General features: G+C 34.8%; 1 long non-coding RNA gene across 1 annotated transcript; it reads left to right on the top strand.

Annotated features, from left to right (window-relative positions):
- The first annotated feature begins 9469 nt into the window (after window positions 1-9469).
- On the top strand, window positions 9470-10532 carry LOC149250492 (uncharacterized). Its single transcript, XR_016265948.1, has 4 exons — window positions 9470-9805; window positions 9905-9990; window positions 10156-10247; window positions 10393-10532. It is a non-coding gene; the product is annotated as an uncharacterized LOC149250492 (long non-coding RNA).
- The last annotated feature ends 9300 nt before the right edge of the window (window positions 10533-19832 follow it).

Here is a 19832-nt window from a genome sequence, read left to right as displayed (position 1 = left end):
AGACGTGATTCCAGGATTCGGTTTCCTCCAATTTCTCCTTCCTAATGGAAAACTAGGGCTAAGTAGAGTTTTTCCATTGGCCACATGCGGATGGGCACGCATTGGTTTATCCAGCGGGCAAAGTGGCTGAAGTGGAATTGAAAACCTGGGATGTTTGCTTCTTCCTCTTGATCCCCTGGTTTTCAGGTGAAAATAGAAAACATAGATGATGCCCACATTTCCTTCTTAGCACCCCTTCTCAGTGACCCTCTTCTCTTCTTCTCCCATTCCCCCAAGTTTCTGCTAGATAATGGAAAGCTAGGGCTTGGTTGAGTTTGAGAATTGGACACAAGAGGATGGGCCCATATTGGTCTATCGAACAGACAAAGCGGCTGGGGTGCATATCAAACCAAACCCTCAGACGTGACTCCAGGATTCTCCGAGTTCCTTCAAATTCCTCATTGCTAAAGGAATATTAGGGTTTCACATTGCTAATGGCAGAATTCACAGGTTTCCTCCAAATTTCTCCTTGCCAGGATTGCAGAATAGGCCCAGATTGTTCATTCCAAAGGCCAAAGTGGTTGTAGTGGAATTGAAAACCTAGAACATCATCCCAGGATTCTCAGGTAAAGCATATATTTCCAGGATTGCAGGATAGGTCCAGATTGGTGATTCCAATTTCTCCTTGCCAGGATTGCAGAATAGGCCCAGATTGTTCATTCCAAAGGCCAAAGTGGTTGTAGTGGAATTGAAACCCTGGAACGTCGTCACAGGATTCTCAGGTAAAGCATATATTGCCAGGATTGCAGGATAGGCCCAGATTGGTCATTCCAAAGGCCAAACTGTCTGGAGTGGAATTGAAACCCTAGAACAACGTCCCAGGATTCTCAGGTAAAGCATATATACTGGAATGGGGAACGAGATTTGAACCTGAACTAATTTTGATGCTTATACACTAGAATGGGAGAGGAGATCTGAACCTGACCTAATTGTAATGCTTATATACTGGAATATGGGAGGAGATTTGAACCTGAGCTAATTGTGACAAACTGTCACATATCTACCACAAATTCGCAGCCTAATCTTGCCTAATAAAACTAATCATCTAGATAAGTAGCCTAATTGCACAATCTTTGTTTATAAAAAGATTTCTGAAAATAAATAAAAGATATTGACTTTCTCTAGATAGCAAAATTGCTTTGTCACCAAAGTCCAGAACAAAGATTAAGAGGTCAGGAAATCCACAATACGTTTTATTAAAAAGACATTTTCCATTTGCCCAGCAAAATGTCCATAAAAAACTAAAGAAAGAAGAAATGAGAACCAATCCAACTGTCTATTATACATAACTAATTTACTGTAAATTTCTTTACATAGAATCTATCCTGCTAGACTTATATTAACAACTAACAATAATCAGTAGACTTCTAATCATTGATGATGATGATTCCAACCTGTGTCTAGAAGAAGGGAGATCTACACAGAGGGTAGCTGTTGTTCTCATAGTCGATCCACTTATCCAAACACTCCATATGGAAAACATGGCCACATTTAGCTAGCCGGCGCACTTGATCCTGCGACATGAAGTCATTGAAACAAACAATACAGACAACCACCTCTTGGAAATCATCACTGAGACTCCCATAGTCGAAGACGGCGGGCAAATTCTCACGAACGCTCTGCTGGTCAGGGTTTGCAGGGTTGGGGGAAACAGGGGAAGAAGGCGCAAGAGAAGCGGAGAAGATGAGGCCGGAATAATGAAATTAGCAGGATTAGTTAAAGGAGTGATGGGCCAATTGGCGAGGGGCTGATCTAGAGGAGCGCCATATTGAGAATGGGAAAAGGGGTTCCGCACGTGATTGTTAGGCCGATAGGCCTTCCTTTGAAAGAGACTTTCGTCGTCCTTTTGTTTCTAACGTTGACACCTGGCTTCCACATTCATCGGGAAATTGTTCATATGTGTCATGTAATTTCTGTTTATTCTCACCAATTTCGGATAACAAGCGCCACCCTTCTGCTTTCCACTGACATCTGTGCGCATTTTCAAGATATTCGTCATGGTCTCCTTCAATTACTCGTCATGGTCTTCATCCTTCAGACGAAATGGTAGGCATTTTTGTTATGGTTTTCGTCCTTCAGCGAAATGGTAAGCATTTTTGTTATGGTCTTTGTTGGACACCTAATCCTAAATGGGTTAGTGTGGAAGCCGAATAGACCAAAGCAGTCCAAGAGACCTTGGGATCTGAAACCCAAGAGTCACATATTGTACTATAAATGTATATCTCACGTTAATAAAAAATGTATTGCATGTTTTATCTTTCATATCTCTCTTGCTTTCCATGAGTGTTTAACATGGTATCAGAGCAGGCGTATTCCTGCCCTGCATAATTAATTTGAGCCATTCGTTGTATGGCCTTTTTGTGCAAGTCATTTCTGCCATCAATTCTGCATCTCAGGAATATTTTCTCATGAATATTTCTTCAGCTAAATTTTAGCTGCTCCTGACACTGCCACCACTGTCCAAGCGGTTCTGAGATGTCTATCTGCCATATTTTATACCTACGCTCTCTGTCCATAAGCGTTTCATGGTAATTTTAGTGCTGTCCTGTCTATCATTTTTATTGACTGGCCCTGTCTGTCATATGCATTTTATTTCTGGACGCTGGCTTGCTCCACGTAACCTCAACGCTGCTAGCCTGCCCCTCTGTCTGACTGTTCAGCTCTCTCACTGATTCATAAAACGTCTCTGACTGTTCAGCTCTCTCACTGATTCATAAACGTCTCTAACCTGGTAGCTGCGCCTGACAAACTGTTGTCTCAATTCAATTCGGAGCCAAACTATCAAAGGAATTTTAAAGTGTTTGAGTTCATATTATCCTGTGCTTCAGATTTCAGATCGTTTCCATGAATCTCACCTGACATGGTAACGCTGTATAATGTTGAGTGGTAACGCTGTCCATAACTGTTGAATGCCTGTTGAATATTAACGCAGTGCCGACAAAAGGAGTTCATTCCATATGCGTTCATTCCATATGCCTGTGCGTTATTGAATGGGTTTATATGCCTGTGCGTTTGAAATGTTGTGGTAGTTGAATGCATTTGAGTATTAACGCTGTGGGTTTACTCACTGAAAAACCATGGATTCCACGACTCTCTTAATCTGGAATCGAGTTTTCTCCACCTAAATATGTGCAGATCCATCCGGTAGAACTGTCTCATGAGGAGCGTGAACTCTACAATAACGTAGAAACAGAAGGCAGAAAAGTGGTTCAAAACTTCATTAATTCAGGCACCGTGCTAAATAATTATTCTTCTATCCTTCAGATAATTCTACGGCTACGTCAAATTTGTGATGATGCGTAGTTGTGCCCATCTGATGTGGAGTCATTGTTTTCGTCTTTCAAATTAGAAGATGCTTCAGGCGATCCCAATTTGCTGAAGAAATTACTTTCAGTTTTGCAAGCTGGAGATGACTTTGACTGTCCAGTATGTTTATCACCACCATTAGAGGCTATCATAACCATCTGTTCACATTTGTTTAGTAAGAAGTGCATTGAGAAGACATTGAAACATTTAAAGCCACGGTGCCCATCGTGCCGTAAGCAACTTACAACATCTGATCTTTTTAGTTCACCAAAGGTTGCTGACGAGAATGAAGTTACATCAGAAAAAGTAGCCAAAACTGGTTCAAAAATTAATGCATTAATAGCTCTATTGAAAGAGTCCCAGGATCATGATCCAACTACAAAATCTGTTGTATTTTCACAATTTCGAAAAATGCTGGATCTCTTGCAGGAACCTTTGGAAAAGTCAAGCTTCAAGTTTGTCCGTTTAGATGGGTCTATGCCTCCAAAGAAGCGCGCTGCATCCATTACAGCATTCATATGGTATTGAACTGAGTTTGTAGAATGGTCCAGCGTATAGTCACAAGTTTTGTGGAGTCCAGCAAAATGTTGAATTTTTGAAGGGCTGTTGTGAGAAGTCAGAACAGTAAGCGATGGAGAATTCAATGTATGATAGCGTTGAATGCTGAGTTGATAATGCGTGTTGCGAGTTTGAATAAGGAGAGGTAAGTTTATTGTGTTGGTATTCGATTTTTAATCAGAGTCTGGTTGAAATCGATCAGTGTTTTAAACTGATCTGTGTTTTCCAGAGTCTTGAATCGATTCAATTTGTGTTGAGTTTGGAGGATAAAATGTTGATTTAAAACATTCATATGGTTGGATAAGTATAATAAGCATGGGCATTTGATTTTATAAGCTTGATAAGCAGATTGCGAAAAGGCACATTTTTAATATTTGGTGTAGAAATAATGAGCCAGAAGGCGCAGTCCAAAGATTGATTCAAACGGGTAAGATATGATGGTGGTTGCATAAAGTTATAATGCATGTAAATGATATATGATCGTATTAAATTGCCAGACTTAGTCTTAACACATAGGGCATTTGTTTGGTTGAAATTTGATTGTGAAATGAAATCTGATCTTAAAAGGCGCATGTACAAGATTGGACTTTGGATTGAATGATGTTTATTTGATATGAAAGCATGTAAACGGGGATTGGAAATGCAGATTGTAATTTGGGATGATGTGTATAAACACATGTGAATGTTGGTGATTAAAGAATGAGGGAATTAAGACATGGGTATGAATAAAGGAAGTATTCATAATTTTGATGCTTGAGACAATAAACTTAAAGGAATATCGTAAATTTTTATATTGAGGGAATCTTTCCAACCAGTTGAACAAGAAGGTGTGTGAATCTTCAGCAGTTCGTTTGTCTCCTGACTTGGATATATCTGAAGAAATGTTGGTGTAGGTACTTCAAATAATTATTTTATTAATTTCGATACTTGCATTCGAAAGGAAGATAATCCATAAAGGTATTGCCTTTTGATAGCCATCATTTCTGCTTTGAAAGTGATTATGCTGGGGGATTTTTGGGAATGACAGAGTTCAATGTTCATAAGAATTGGGGACTGTTTATATTCTTTAAAGTTGCAGCAATTTGGCATTATTTAGGAGTTCAGTGAAAATTGTTTCAAGCCAAGACTATTCTTTGTAGATCGAATTGGTGTATTTTCTTAAAGGTTGTTCATATCAGAGATTGTTATTGAACTAGATTGAAGTTGTTGCCAGGACAAGTTCCCTTGGATTCAAGGCTAGTACAAGAAAATATCTTTTTGAGGCCTAAATTGCTTGTAGCTTTGTTGGAAGTTAAATTCTTAGGTGAATTGAAGAAAATTCATTTTTGAATGAGGAGTCTGTTTTCCGGATATCACCATTCTTTGTGTGTTGAATCTATTGCAAGCTGATTGATTTGAAGTTGTTGCCATAAGTTTATATAAAAGAGCAATTGGTGTCCATCTTTTCCTCATTATTTTACTATTTTTTGAGGTTAAAAATGGCTCCAATTGGTGCAATATTAGAGTTACTGGACAATCTAATACTCTCTACTATGGATAATACAGTCAAAATCAGCAAGGATTTTCTCACCGATATTCATAGTTGTTTACAAGATGTACATGAAAAGATTGATTTTTTGCAGCTTGAATCACAACTACAGCAAGAAGAGCTACATCAAAATAGACATCATTCTGAACCTGTTTTTGTTCAGAACATTGAGACAACCACCCATCAGCAGCAAGTCAATAATGTTGTACATGCAGATGTAGAAACTCAGTCTGCACTTCCCAAGCCCATCATCAGACCTTGGGAACAGCTTGTCCACAACAAGCACGGAACTGGTCTTGGATATGACAAGGACTTGTCCTTTCATATTCCAGACTATGCCAAGCCCATTCAGTTTCAGAGTGCTGGATTCATTCATGACAGTTCAGCTTCAGCTGTTCCAGACTCTACCTCTCTTCCACAACAGCAACAACAACAACAACAACAAATTGTAAAATGCCAACACTATGACCGAGTTGGCCATTTGAAAGATCATTGTTTTGATCTTCATCCATGTAAGCACTGTCATAAAACCAGTCATTCTTCACACAGATTCTTCAGAAACAAACGTCCTACAGGAACAAAGATTCATCTTGGATGGATCGCTTCTTGGCAATGGGCATCAACAACCAAGAAGATATTCCAAACACATGTCAGAACTTGTTCCAGAGTATTAAACAATCTTGCAGTTGAGTTTTCTCCATCATCTCACCTTGTATCTGACAGGGGGGGAAATGATGGTCATCTACAAGCTTCAAAGTCACATCAAGCGAGCCTGAGCCACAACCTGCCACACCAGTTTCAGAGTTGTAGCCAGAGACAAAGATGCCCCGTGAACATGCCTTCAATTGGCAATCTGGGACACTTCCTCTATTATAAGACTTCAACTTCTTGCCAGTTTTGGAAGAATTCCAGAAACAAAATTGAGAACACTTCCTCTAGAAGAAGACTCCAGCTTCTTGCCAGTTTTGGAAGAGTTCCAGGAATTTCATTAAGCATTCCAGAGTTGTTGGTTATCCTTAAACCAACACAGGTTGAGACTTCCCTTTTCAGGTTGAAGTTTTACCTTTTATGCGGGGTGAGACCTCCCTTTTATGGTTGAAGGTTTCCCTCTTTAAAACAATAGGATCACTTCCTCTAGCAGAAAACTTCAGTTTCTTGCCAGTTTTGGAATAGTTCCGGGAACTGCACTAAGCATTCTAGTGTTGGTGGTCATCCTTAAACCACTGCCCTTTATACCAACATTTCAGAGAGCACATTCAGCCTAGTGCTGCCATGCATTTTTTTGCACATTTTGTATTACGGCTCTCTTCTTGGACTCATACATAACCCTTCGGATTAAGGGGGGGAATGTTGGACCCCTAATCCTAAATGGGTTAGTGTGGAAGCCGAATAGACCAAAGCAGTCCAAGAGACCTTGGATCTGAAACCCAAGAGTCACATATTGTACTATAAATGTATATCTCATGCTAATAAAAAATGTATTACATGTTTTATCTTTCATATCTCTCTTGTTGTCCATGTGTGTTTAACAGTCTTCATCCTTCAGGGGGAATGGTAGGCATTTTTGTTATGGGCGCCAAACTCAAAATTACTGAGAAAGCAGTTTAAAGTTAGCAGCGATGGGGGTTTCGAGACACCACCTTCCTTTATTTCTCACAATATGACAGAGTAGGTGAAATGCCTGAACTGGAGTGATTTTTTATTTTATAATTGGATGAGGAACAGGCGCTTTTTTTCAGTGCAAGAAGCTTCCGCCAGAGACGTCTTCCTCCCTTCACTTGCTTCGGGCTTCCACTTCAAAGTTCCGCCAGAGACGTCTTCCTCCTTTCACTTGCTTCGGGCTTCCACTTCAAAGTTCTTTCCAAGGTAAATATCGTTATACTCAGCTCTGTAATTTTCTGAACTTTATCTCAATTTTATCGTCAAATTTTGCCCCTTCACACTCCTACACTGTTTTCCTTTCAGCCGCAAAACCTAAATCCTGCATCTGCTTCTGCTAGAGTCTTTTGAAACAAAACGTTACAAATTACTGAGAAGGCAGTTTAAAGTTAGCAGCGATGGGGGTTTCGAGACACGACCTTGCTTTATTTCCCACAATAGGTGAAATGCCTAAACTGGAGTGATTTTTATTTAATAATTGGACGAGGGACAGGCGCTTTCTTTCAGTGGAAGAAGCTTCCGCCAGAGACGTCTTCCTCCTTTCACTTGCTTCGGGTTTCCACTTTAAAGTTCTTTCCAAGGTAAATATCGTTATACTCAGCTCTGTAATTTTCTGAACTTTATCTCAATTTTATCGTCAAATTTTGTCCCTTCACACTCCTACACTATTTTCCTTTCAATTGCAAACCCTAAATCCTGCATCTGCTTCTGCTAGAGTCTCTTGAAATTACTGTTATTTTTTTTAAATGAATCTATGAAACCATAGGTTGCTTAATTTTTTACTCGCACCAAATGTCTCTGCGTCTGAGGATTAACTTATCTTCTAAATTTGAGTTAAATGACCTCTTCTTCTTGCTTAGATTATTAACACTATTTTCTTTTGAGCCACAAACCTTAAATTCTTCTTCTACTATATTCTTTTGAAATTATTTTTTCTTTCTTTTAAATAAATCTATGGAAACATAGGTTGCTTAAATTTTTACTCGCGTCGGATGTCTTTGTGTCTGAAGATTAACCTATCTTCTAAATTTGAGTTAAATGCCCTCTTCCTTTTGCTTAGTTTTTTAAGCATGCCAGATATCTTTGCGTCTCAGAGGGTTAACCTGTTTCTTCTAAATTTAAATTTGAAGACCTCTCATTCAATCAAGATAGCTTTAAGTTTTCTTTAAAATAAAAAATGATTTTAACCTAAATTTACAAAAATCACCATATTATGCCTGATCTGCTTGATCATTGCTGATATTGCCTCTAGTTTACATTTAAGTTCATACTAACTCCAATGGTTGTTATAGCCGGTAATTAAGCTACACAAATAAAGCGGTTCAATACAAATGCTGTTATGGGAATTGAGGTTGATTTGAAACTGCTAGAATCTTTTGCAGATACTCAATTTCATGACAGTGGCTTGGATGAGCTTGAAGGTGCAACAGATCCAAAAAAGTCTTTGTTAGAGGCAAGGCAGTTGGTTAGTCTTTTATTAAACAACCATCCAAGACGCTTGTTCAAGGGCCGTGTCTTCCCCTGTTTCTGCCACTTCTGGAAGGAGGCGTGCTGTTGTACTCTGGAATCTACAACTCCAACAGTTCCTCTTCAGTATCTGCCCAAGGTACTTGCTTTGAAACCCTATTGTGATGAGCCTCCAGTCTATTTCCGATAATTTTCTAGTATTCCAAGTGTATTTATTTTATCCCTAGTAATGTTAGGCTTGTAGCTAAATGTACATTTTAGGATTTTGATATCTTCTGTTATGAACCCTGTATTTTTAACAACACAATGTTTTCTAGCTATTCTATCATTGGTTCTTCATTGATAATAGTAATAATTCTTGGTTTCACAGACATTCATGAAAGGATGGAGGGATTCTGAAGCCAAATCCATGCCCTTCTTTAGTCTTGGTGATCTGTGGGAGTCATTCAACGAGTGGAGTGCATATGGTGCTGGAGTACCGATAGTGTTGAATAGAAGCGACACTGTTATGCAGTATTATGTACCGTCTCTTTCTGCCATTCAACTTTACACTCACCCTTCTGGACCTAATATTGGCACCAGGTAGATTATCCAATTCACCAGTTATTTTCATAGCAAGTCATGTCAAAGGGAGGTTCCTTAATATTTTGTAAATCTGACCACAGCTGAATGCTTTTGTATAATAATAATATGGTAAATAAGGCATAATATACACCGTAGCTCCTGTTGTTTTAACTTTAACAATTTAGCTCCTGTTGTTTAACAATTTTTTTTGGAGAAATCTATCTTTGCAAATAATTCTGCTCTAATGTTGCTCCAGACCATGAAAATATTGCATGCTTCGGCGGCTCTCTATATCAGTTGTGTCATATCTGAGACAAGATTTTGCCTATCACAATTCAGTGTTAATGCACATGTCTTTCATTAGAGCAATATCATTTAAAACTTGATAATGTTTGGACACGTGATTCATGCTGGCTCAGTTGAGTCCTGAACATGCTCTGTTTTTTTTTGTAGGTCCCCCGGTGAGGAGAGTGATGCAAGTGATGATTATAGAGATACAGGTAGTGAAGGTAGTAGTAGTAGTGATGAAGCAGAGTGAGCCTCAAAATATGGTGGGGCAATAGAAGTCACTCTAAAGCTGCACAAAAAGGCTTTTCTAGTGATGATGGTGAAGGAAGCAGTTGCCCTTCATTTCAATATTTTGAGTGAGCAACTCCATATAGTCGTGAACCTCTGGCTGACAAGGTAAGATTCGGTTATGCATTTATTTTGAGGAATGTTTTATTTCATGGTGTAGTTTCAATTGCGAGGTTAAAATTAATATTTGTTAACTAGATGTTGCAGATTGGAGATCTTGCCAAGGACTTTCCACAACTGAAAACCTTAAGAAGCATTGATCTGTTGCCAATCAGTTGGCTATCGGTTGCTTGGTATGCCATCAATTATACTTGTGCAATCCTTGATTAAGTTGGTGTGGAGGCCAGTTAGTTATTAAGAATTCCTGTTCTATTGGATTTTGTTCAATGCGATCAGTAACGTCTAGATGAATTTTCATTATCTACCGCTATCTAATTAAAACAAAAATTTCCTTACAGGTACCCGATATACAAGATACCAACAGGTCAAACCTTGCGAGACCTGGCTGCCTGCTTCCTAACTTTTCATTCCCTTTCAACTCCACTAAAAGGTTTGATTCATCTGTTTTCTATTTTCTTTCCCTCCATCTTGTTGCTACTTTGTTCACCTAGTTTTCATATCAGTAAAGCATGTTGATGCTTTTTGAATTCTGATTTTCTCACTCCGTATTTGATCTCTAACTGATGTTTTGGCAGATGGTGGCAGTATTCATGTAAGTACTGGAGGGAAAAGTGTTCCTGTCACTCCGATAAGCAATTCTGGGGGTTCTCCAAAGATAGCTTTACTAGTATTTGGTCTAGCTTCTTACAAGTTGAAGGGGACAGTGTGGAGTACTAATGGCAACTGTGAACGACAACAGGCTAACTCTTTGTTTCAGTCAACTGATCAATGGTTGAGATTACATCAGGTGAAACATCCAGATTATGATTTTTTCCTTTCACATGGATCTTCATATGGAGGATGAACTAGGAACATCCATAACAATGGGGTTTTTGTTGAAACGAAAGAATCAGTTGGGTTATGTATGGCTTTTTTTTATTATAGCCATTTGTAAGGCAAAATACCAGGAGTCAGTGGAGTGTGTCAACAAGCAAGTTGAGGGTTGTTCACAAATCTTCGTCTATGATCTCCTCAATATAGTCAAAAGATAAAAATATAAACATTCTCAAAAAGTTCTGCAATAGAAAATGAAAAAATGCGAGTCAAAACTCGTACCAAAAGGGTATATTTAAGAGAGAATGGGTTTTTGGGTAAACCTTTGGCTTGTCTGTTGTAAGAGAAAATTGATGGAAAAAAAAGTGAAAAGAAAAGAAGAATTGCCATTTGTTAAATAGGAGGAAGAGGAAATGCTGAAGGAGATGAAGTGTCCTGCATTCCAAACTCTATGTCAGCATGGCAATGCCATAAACCATTGCAGGTTGAATTTTAAGTCGTGCAGTTTTTTCTCTTCCTTTGATTTCAATTCAGGTACGCTCGTTCTCTGGGACGAAAGTTCATGGATGTGGTTGCAGATGACTATCATCCAATGTAGACTGCCTGAGTAGATATTTAATTTAAATCCAAACTTTTGACATGAAAACACTGATTTGTGATGATGGGCTGACAATGGATATTGTCTAGAGTGGTTTCTGAAAAGCTACGTGCCCAGTGTGGCAATTGCTATTACTGTGAGAGCATTCGTTGGTTTTTGAGTAATTGTTGAGAGCATTTGAGTATTTTCTCCAAGGGATTTTCGCTACATTAAAACAAATTATGGCTAGTGTAGGATCAACTTTTGTCCTATCAGGTTCTCTCAGGTTCTCTTTGGAGTTGAAGGATTAAGAAAATAAGAAAAGAATGAAAAGAAAACCTTTGATTCTGTGTCAATATTAAGATATTTTGTGTCGATTTGCTTCCAATGGTTGATGAATGATTTGATTTTCTTCAATGTGATTAGAAAAGTAGTTATCAATATTTTCCCAATAGTGATCAAAGCATGACGTGAGTTATCTAATTATTTTTTCAAAATTTCCAGTGGTTAATTATTGGGGATGACTAAGTTGCACAGAGAGCTTTATGTCGATCATATGATTGTTATTGTGTTATACGTCAAGGTGGGAGAAAAAGAAAAGTAAAAGATCAAAATTATGAGAATTTAGCATGAACATTATTTTCATTTTTTTGAGTTGTATGATCAACTATTGTTAGGTGAGTGTTCTCATAGTTGACTGTAAAGATGGTTGAAGTAGTGGGCTTAGTGGCTTGCTATGTTTGTATTGCTTTGATATATATTTGAAATTATTCAGTGTTGTTCATTTGTCATACTTTGGACATACCTTGGGCGGATATATCTTTTCATTCAAGGAAATGTTTAGGAAAAGTATTATGTTGCTGGAGTTGTGAATTGAGATTTTAAGAAGTTGCTTGGGGCTATTGTGGATATAATAAACTATACTAATATTTTGGAATGTGCAGGAATTTTGCTTTAGAAACATAGAATAGATGTGGTATCTCCAACCCAGAGTGATGCCCGTGGATTCTCGATCTATAACCAATTTCATGCTTTCTCATCTCAGGAATACCGTAGGCATAGAGTAGGTGGAACTTTCTAATTGGGTCTGTAATTACATTTTAATTAAACCCTGGTCACCCCTCTTGGCATGATCTGGTTTTTCTTTCACTGGATGATAACATTGTCACTATCAAAGTGGTAGTGTTAAATCAAGACTTTCTGTTCTAAAGATCACCTTCGTTGTCCATGGCTGGATGCCATGTGCATGATAGTGTCGCCCAGTGTAAAGACCCCTACAACCCTCTGGACTACACTTCAAATAAACTTCTGACCAATCTTACAAGTTAATGATTATGAAACTTGCATTTGTCCTATTCTGGGGAGTTTTTAACAAAAAGTAAAAGATAAAAATTATGAGAATTTAGCATGAACATTATTTTCATTTTTTTGAGTTGTATGATCAACTATTGTTAGGTTAGTGTTCTCATAGTTGACTATAAAGATGGCTGAAGTAGTGGGCCTAGTGGCTTGCTATGTTTGTATTGCTTTGATATATATTTGAAATTATTCAGTGTTGTTCATTTGTCATACTTTGGACATACCTTGGGAGGATGTATCTTTTCATTCAAGGAAATGTTTAGGAAAAGTATTATGTTGCTGGAGTTGTGAATTGAGATTTTAAGAAGTTGCTTGAGGCTATTGTGAATATAATAAATTACACTGATAGTGTGGAATGTGCAGGAATTTTGCTTTTGAAACATAGAATAGAGGTAGCGTTATCTCCAACCCAGAGTGATTATGAGAATATATTGCTGATTGATTTCTTGCTGTCAAATTATGGCGGTATCTCCAACCCAGAGTTATTATGAGAATATATTCATGTTTCAATACTTTATTTTGTGTATCTTTATATATGTGCTAGAGCTGTAATGGAATGGTAGAAACTAAAAATAATAATTCGTATAATTTTGATTAAGGATTTATTTTATTTTGGGCAATTTATTGACTAGGTTTAGTTTGAATGATTGAATTATTATAATATTTATTATTTTGAACCAAAATACAATTCTTTCAATTTAACATTTCTATCGACCTCTATTTGCACCTTTTGGGGCAATTGCTAGTAAAATATCTCATTATCTCTACTTTCCTCATAATATTTAAATTAAATTAAAACGGTTTATTAAATGTGCAATATTACTTACAACTGCTCAATCTTTTGAGACCCAGCATTATATGAATATGAATATTGGTAAAGATTGTATTTAAATTAAAAGAGTCTTTTAATTGTCGAGTATTACTTACAATTGCTTCATGTTTTTTTTTTTTTAATTATCTACGGAGTTATCATGATTTTTTGAGGAAGTTGGTAAGTTTATCTCAGTTGGTTATTTTTTTGTTTTTTTAATTATCTATGGAGTTATCCTGATTTATTTATTGAGAAAGTTGGTAAATTTATGTCAGTGGGCTTTTTATTTCATAATTAAAAATATATTACTTATTATTATTTATAATAATATTTTTTTATTAATATGTAAATTTAATTGTTGAAACAAATATATGATTATTGGTAAATTTAATTAGATATTGATTTAGATAAATTTATATTAGTTTTTTACTTTTAACACAGCTTTTCATATATGGAGTTGCGTAAATTCTTTGATATTTAATAGGTGGTTTATTCCAAAATTCCCTACTGGGACTTAAATATCTTATCTCTACCTTGTCTTATTTCACTTTGTTGTGGATAATATTTAAATTAAAGCAGTTTTTTTTTATAGTGAAGTATTACTTATACATATTTTTATTTTTCAATTTTTTGAGACTAAGTATTATATGATTATTGGTAGGCTCAATTGGTTATTAAATTATGATGATTTATTAAAGAATTTGGTAAATTCATGTTAATTTTTGCATTGGAGATGTTTTCTATTTCACAACTAAAATATACATATTATGGTGTTGCCATGGGCTCGCACCTTTCCCCTGTTGTAGTTGATCTGTTCATGAAGGACTTTGAATCCAAAGCTTTGTCCTTAGTTTAATACAAACGAAAGCTTTGTAGATATTTGTGGATGACACATGCATCATCTGGCCTCATGGTCGAGATCTCTCTCTCCATCATCTTAATAATCAGTCTAGTGCCATAAAGTTTACTACGGAATGTGAAATCAATGGGAACCTGCCTTTTCTTGGCTTCCTTATTTCATAGAGGGACGATGGATCATTTTCACACCAAGTTTTTCGAAAGAAAACTGACACAGAGCAGTAACTTCACACTAAGTCTCATCATTTCCCTGTGCAAAAGTTTGGTGTTCTCAATGCTTTAGCCCCTCGTGCTTTTAGAGTTTCTGATGAAAGTCATCTTGAAGATGAGAAAACCCAACTCCTCAAGGTTTTCAAAAATAATGGTTATAATAAGCTCTGATGTCTTAGGGCTTTCCTTAAAGCTAGCAAGGGTTCCAAGATTTAAAAAGAACCCAATGATTGATTTTCAGGGGTACATCTTCCTTTTATACAAGGGACCACTGATAAGATTGCAATGATCTTAAGAAAGCACAAGATTCCCTCAACTGTTAGGCCCCTTAACACTATTCAAAGTTCCCTAAGATCTGTAAAAGACTCGCTGGGTCCTAAAAATATGAAAGGTGTTTATGTAATCCCTTGTTCATGTGGAACACCCTATGTTGGTGAAATTGGCCGCTCAATAAATTAGAGGATTTAGGAACACGTGGCAGACATCAAACATGGGAGGACTCGCTCCTCAGCATTAGCAAAACATGCAGAAAAGACAAAACACCACATTTGCATTGAAGACACCTGAGTCATTGCTAAGATAAATCATTTTCGTCACCCTAAGTTTAGGGAAGCTATAGAGATTGAAATGAGGCCAAGCAATATGAATAGAGACGATGGCTGGAAAATTAGCACTTATTGGATCCCTACCATTTCTTCTTAAGTTTTTATATATATATATATATATATATATATATATATTTAATATTTTTATCTTGTCTACCAATAAACCATTATTGATTTATTTATTTAGTTAATTAATTATTATTATTATTATTATTATTTTATTTTATTTAAATTTGAACTAAATATTATTTTTATTTTTGTGTTTTGATTATTTAGGTTTGACTTAAATATTATTTTTATTTTTTTAGATATTCATTTTATAAATAAAAAAATCTTAATTCAATATTAATAATTATATTTTAACAATTATTTGTTTATATTAAAATATTATGTATTCAGTCAAATCTAACCATTTTCTTTATATGAAAATATTATTTATTTAGTCAAATCAAACCTAAAAAAATTCTCTTCATTTATTTAACTTGGTGCCAAGATGTTGTTCTTCAAATATTTTCCTTAATTCAATATTAATAATTATATTTTAACAATTATTTGTTTATATTAAAATATTATATATTTAGTCAAATCTAACTATTTTCTTTATATGAAAATATTATTTATTAATAATATTATTTATTTAGTCAAATCAAACCGTTATGTTATAATGGCTAAAAAAAATTCTCTTAATTTATTTAACTTGGTGCCAAGATCTTGTTCTTCATCTTGTCTTGATGATGAAACGCAGGCGTCGACAAAATTCTGATGATGTGATTTTTACCAAAAATTTTCTTAAGTTTCCTAATATGGATCATAGAAGCCTAAATTCAATTAAACATATATTATTTATATTTTTTTTTATTAACGCTTAGATATGTAAATTTAATTATCTAGACAAATATGTGATTCTTAGTATGTTTAATTAGGTATTGATTTATCATAATTTATTAAAGAAGCGGGTAAATTTATATTATAAGATATCTCATGTGTACATGGTTGTGAATAATATTTAAATTAAAAGTCTTTTCATAATGAAATATTAGTTACAATTGATCTTTATTTTTTCAATTTTTTTTACACCAAGCATTATATGATTATTGGTAGGCTCAATTGTCTATCTAGTTATTATGATTATCATAATTTATTAAAGAAGCGAGTAAATTTATATTATAAAATATCTCATGTGTACCTAGTTGTGAATAATATTTAAATTAAAAGTCTTTTCATAATGAAATATTAGTTTTATTTTTTCAATATTTTTTACACCAAGCATTATATGATCATTATATGATTATTGGTAGGCTCAATTGTCTATCTAGTTATTATGATTTATTGAAGAAGTTGGTAAGTTCATGTCATCTTTTCCATTGAATGTGCTTTATATTTTATAATTAAAAATGCATTATGTATTATTATTTATATTTTGTTTATTAATGTTTAGATATATAAATTTAATTGTTAGAGATAAATAGATGTTTATTGGTAAGTTAATGAGGTCATGATTTATAAAGAAGGGATAAGTTTATATTGGTTTTTTGTTTTAATTGTGTTTTTCATATTCGGAGGTGTATAAATGTTTTTTGTACGTAACATGAAGTTTATCCAAAGATTCTATACATGAAAGTAAAATATCTTATCAAGTTATCATGATTTATTGAAGAAGTTGATAAGTTCACGTTAGCTTTTACATTAAATGTGCTTTATATTTCATAATTAAAATTTTATTATTATCTAAAAATGTAAGTTCAATTGTTGAGACAAATATATGATTATTGGTAGGTTTAATTAGGTATCAATTTATGGTGATTTATTAAAGGAATGGGTAAGTTTATACTAGCTTTTTGCATCCGAGATGTGTAAATTCTTTCATACTTAACATGGAATTTCTCTGGAAATTCGGTATGTGATAGTAAAATATCTCATCTCTATCTTGAAGTAGATAATATTTAAATTAAAACAATTTGTTTCATAGTGAAGTATAAGCTACAACTGTTTTTTTTTTCAATTAATGAGACTAAGCATTATATGATTATTGGTAGGCTTAATTAGTTATCCAATTATCATGATTTATTGAAGTAGTTGGTAAGTTCATGTTAGCTTTTGCATTGAAGGTGTTTTCTATTTCATAATTAAAAAATACATTATGTATTATTATTTATATTTTTTTATTAATGTTTAAATATGTAAATTTAATTTGTTGAGACAAATATATGATTATTAGTAGGTTTAATTGCTTTCTATTTCATAATTAAAAAATACATTATGTATTATTATTTATAATTTTTTAATTAATGTTTAAATATGTAAATTTAATTTGTTGAGACAAATATATGATTATTAGTAGGTTTAATTAGGTATCGATTTATCATGATTTGACAAAGAAGTGAGTAATTTTATACCAACTTAGATTCATCTTAACCCCAAATATATCAAGCGTCGAGAGGGATCAAATCTCTCAAGGTGCAAACCTTTCTTTTTAGTGAAAAACTTGAGGAAATGTATGCACCTCAAGAGATTTGCTATCTCTCGACACTAGATAGATTCAAGGTTAAGATGGACCTAGGTTGGTTTCAGTAGTGTGTGAACACACAAAATTTTGATTTTATCTCTTTCGTTAATGTTGTTTTGAATACAATGTGATAATGCAACAATGTTGAATGATAGAAATGTGAATAATAAGAATGTAGTCAATTACAAACAATCTTCATTGTGATCAATCTCAAACTATTTTCTTCTATTGTTCTTATTATCACAATTATTAGTTTTGCCATCTTTTCATATCGATCATATGAAAAAGACGGTTGGAATCATAGACCATTCAAATATTTAACTCGAGCTATTGCAGTAAATGACATACCTTGTCTATCTTGCTCTCCAATATTAATAGTACTTTTATCCAAAGTCAATAATTATGACTTATGGAGTGTTAAACCCCAAGTAATTTTCAATTGTAATTGTTTTTTATTACCTCGTTTGAATGCAAAGTGACTAACAATGTTGAATAATGGAAATGGGAATAATAGGAATGTATTCAATTACAAATAGTTTACACTTTCAAGAAACAAACATTTTAGATAAAATGAAAAATCAAGTTTTTTATTTATGGTTGAATTATTTTAATACATAAATCAATGCACATTGTTAATATTTTGTCGTTCCTATCATTGAAATCAATGAACACTATTAATCTAATTACTTTGAAATTAGTGTGCATCATACATCAAATCATAAATCAACAATTACACTTAAATCAATGCATCTAGTGCAAGCAATCAAATAGGATTAGAAATTAAAGTCTGCACTAAAATCAATGCATATAGTGCAAGCAATCAAATATGATTAGAAATCAACATCTGCACTGAAATCAATGCATATAGTTCAAGCAACCAAATATGATTAGAAAGCAACAACTACATTGAAATCAACACATCTAGTGTAAGCAAACAAATATGATTAGAAATCAACAACTATACTGGAATAAATGCATCTTGTACAATCAATCAAACAGGATTAGGAATCAACATCTACATTGAAATCAAATAATCTATTTTAGTGAAAAACCAAAACATTCATAAGATGAAGGAGTTTGTATCCCTCTCTCTCTCTATCTCTCTCTTCTTCCCTCTCTCACCCCCCTACTGACTATATCTATATCTCCCTCTATCTCTCCTTCTTTGTCTCTCTATCTCACCCCCCCAAAGACACATTTTCTCTCTCTCCATATCTATGTATCTCTCCCTCCCTCCCTCTCTCTTTCCCTCTCTTCTTCCCTCTCTCCTCCCTCCATCTATATCTCTATCTCCCTCTATCTCTCCTTTCTTGTCTCTCCATCTCACCCCCCAAACATACACTCTCTCTCTCCATATATATATATATATATATATATAGATATCCTTCCCTCTTCCTCTCTTTCTCTCTATCTTCCCTTCTACTCTCCTATCTCCATCACTCTCTCTCTATATCTCCCTCCATCTCTCCTTCTTTGTCTCTCTATCTCACCCCCCAAACATACACACACACACTCTCTCTCCATATCTATCTATCTATCTCTAACTCCCTCCCTCCATTTGTCTCTCTCTTCTTCCCTCTCCCCCCTTCATCTATATCTCTATCTCCCTTCGTCTCTCTTTCTTTGCCTCTCTATATCACCCCCCAAACATACACACACTCTCTCCATATATATATATATATATATATATATATATATATATATATATATATATATATATATATATATATATATATATATATATATCTCCCTCCCTCTCCTCGGACACACACTCTCTCTCTTCCCCTTCTTTACTTCTCTCTCTTCCCTCCTTCTCTCCTATCTCCCTCACTCTCTCTCCATCTCTCCCTTGTAACTCTCTCTCTATCTCTCCACCTTTATCTTTCTATGTCTTTCTTCTTCCCTCCCTCTCTCTCCCCCTCCAACTCCATGTATCTGTGTAGAAATTCCCTGTATATTCAAACTGCATACTGTAATATGCTAAAACAAATGACTTGGATCTACTCTACTTATTAGCGGAAGAAATAATTGATCAATGAAACCACGAAGTAGAAAAAACAAGAATTCAATCACACATAACACAATAATTTTCTGGGGAAAGCCACAACTAAAAAGCCCTACTATTTGTATGTTGCATTAATAAATTTTTTTGAGAAGATTACAATGCTTTGCTCATGCCCGAGCAAGCGCTACACTATCACAATCTATCTCACTGCTTTACAAACTAGCCCCAACCAATATTTAACCAAATTTTTTGCCTGCCAAGCTCTTATTTC

Source organism: Pinus tabuliformis, chromosome 7 (genome assembly GCF_031772625.1).
Source record: "Pinus tabuliformis cultivar Carrire ecotype Pingquan chromosome 7, CPIR1, whole genome shotgun sequence".
In the NCBI taxonomy this organism is placed as follows: Eukaryota; Viridiplantae; Streptophyta; class Pinopsida; order Pinales; family Pinaceae; genus Pinus; species Pinus tabuliformis.
Note: the sequence above shows the minus strand (reverse complement) of the source record. Positions and strands in the feature narration are given on the sequence as shown.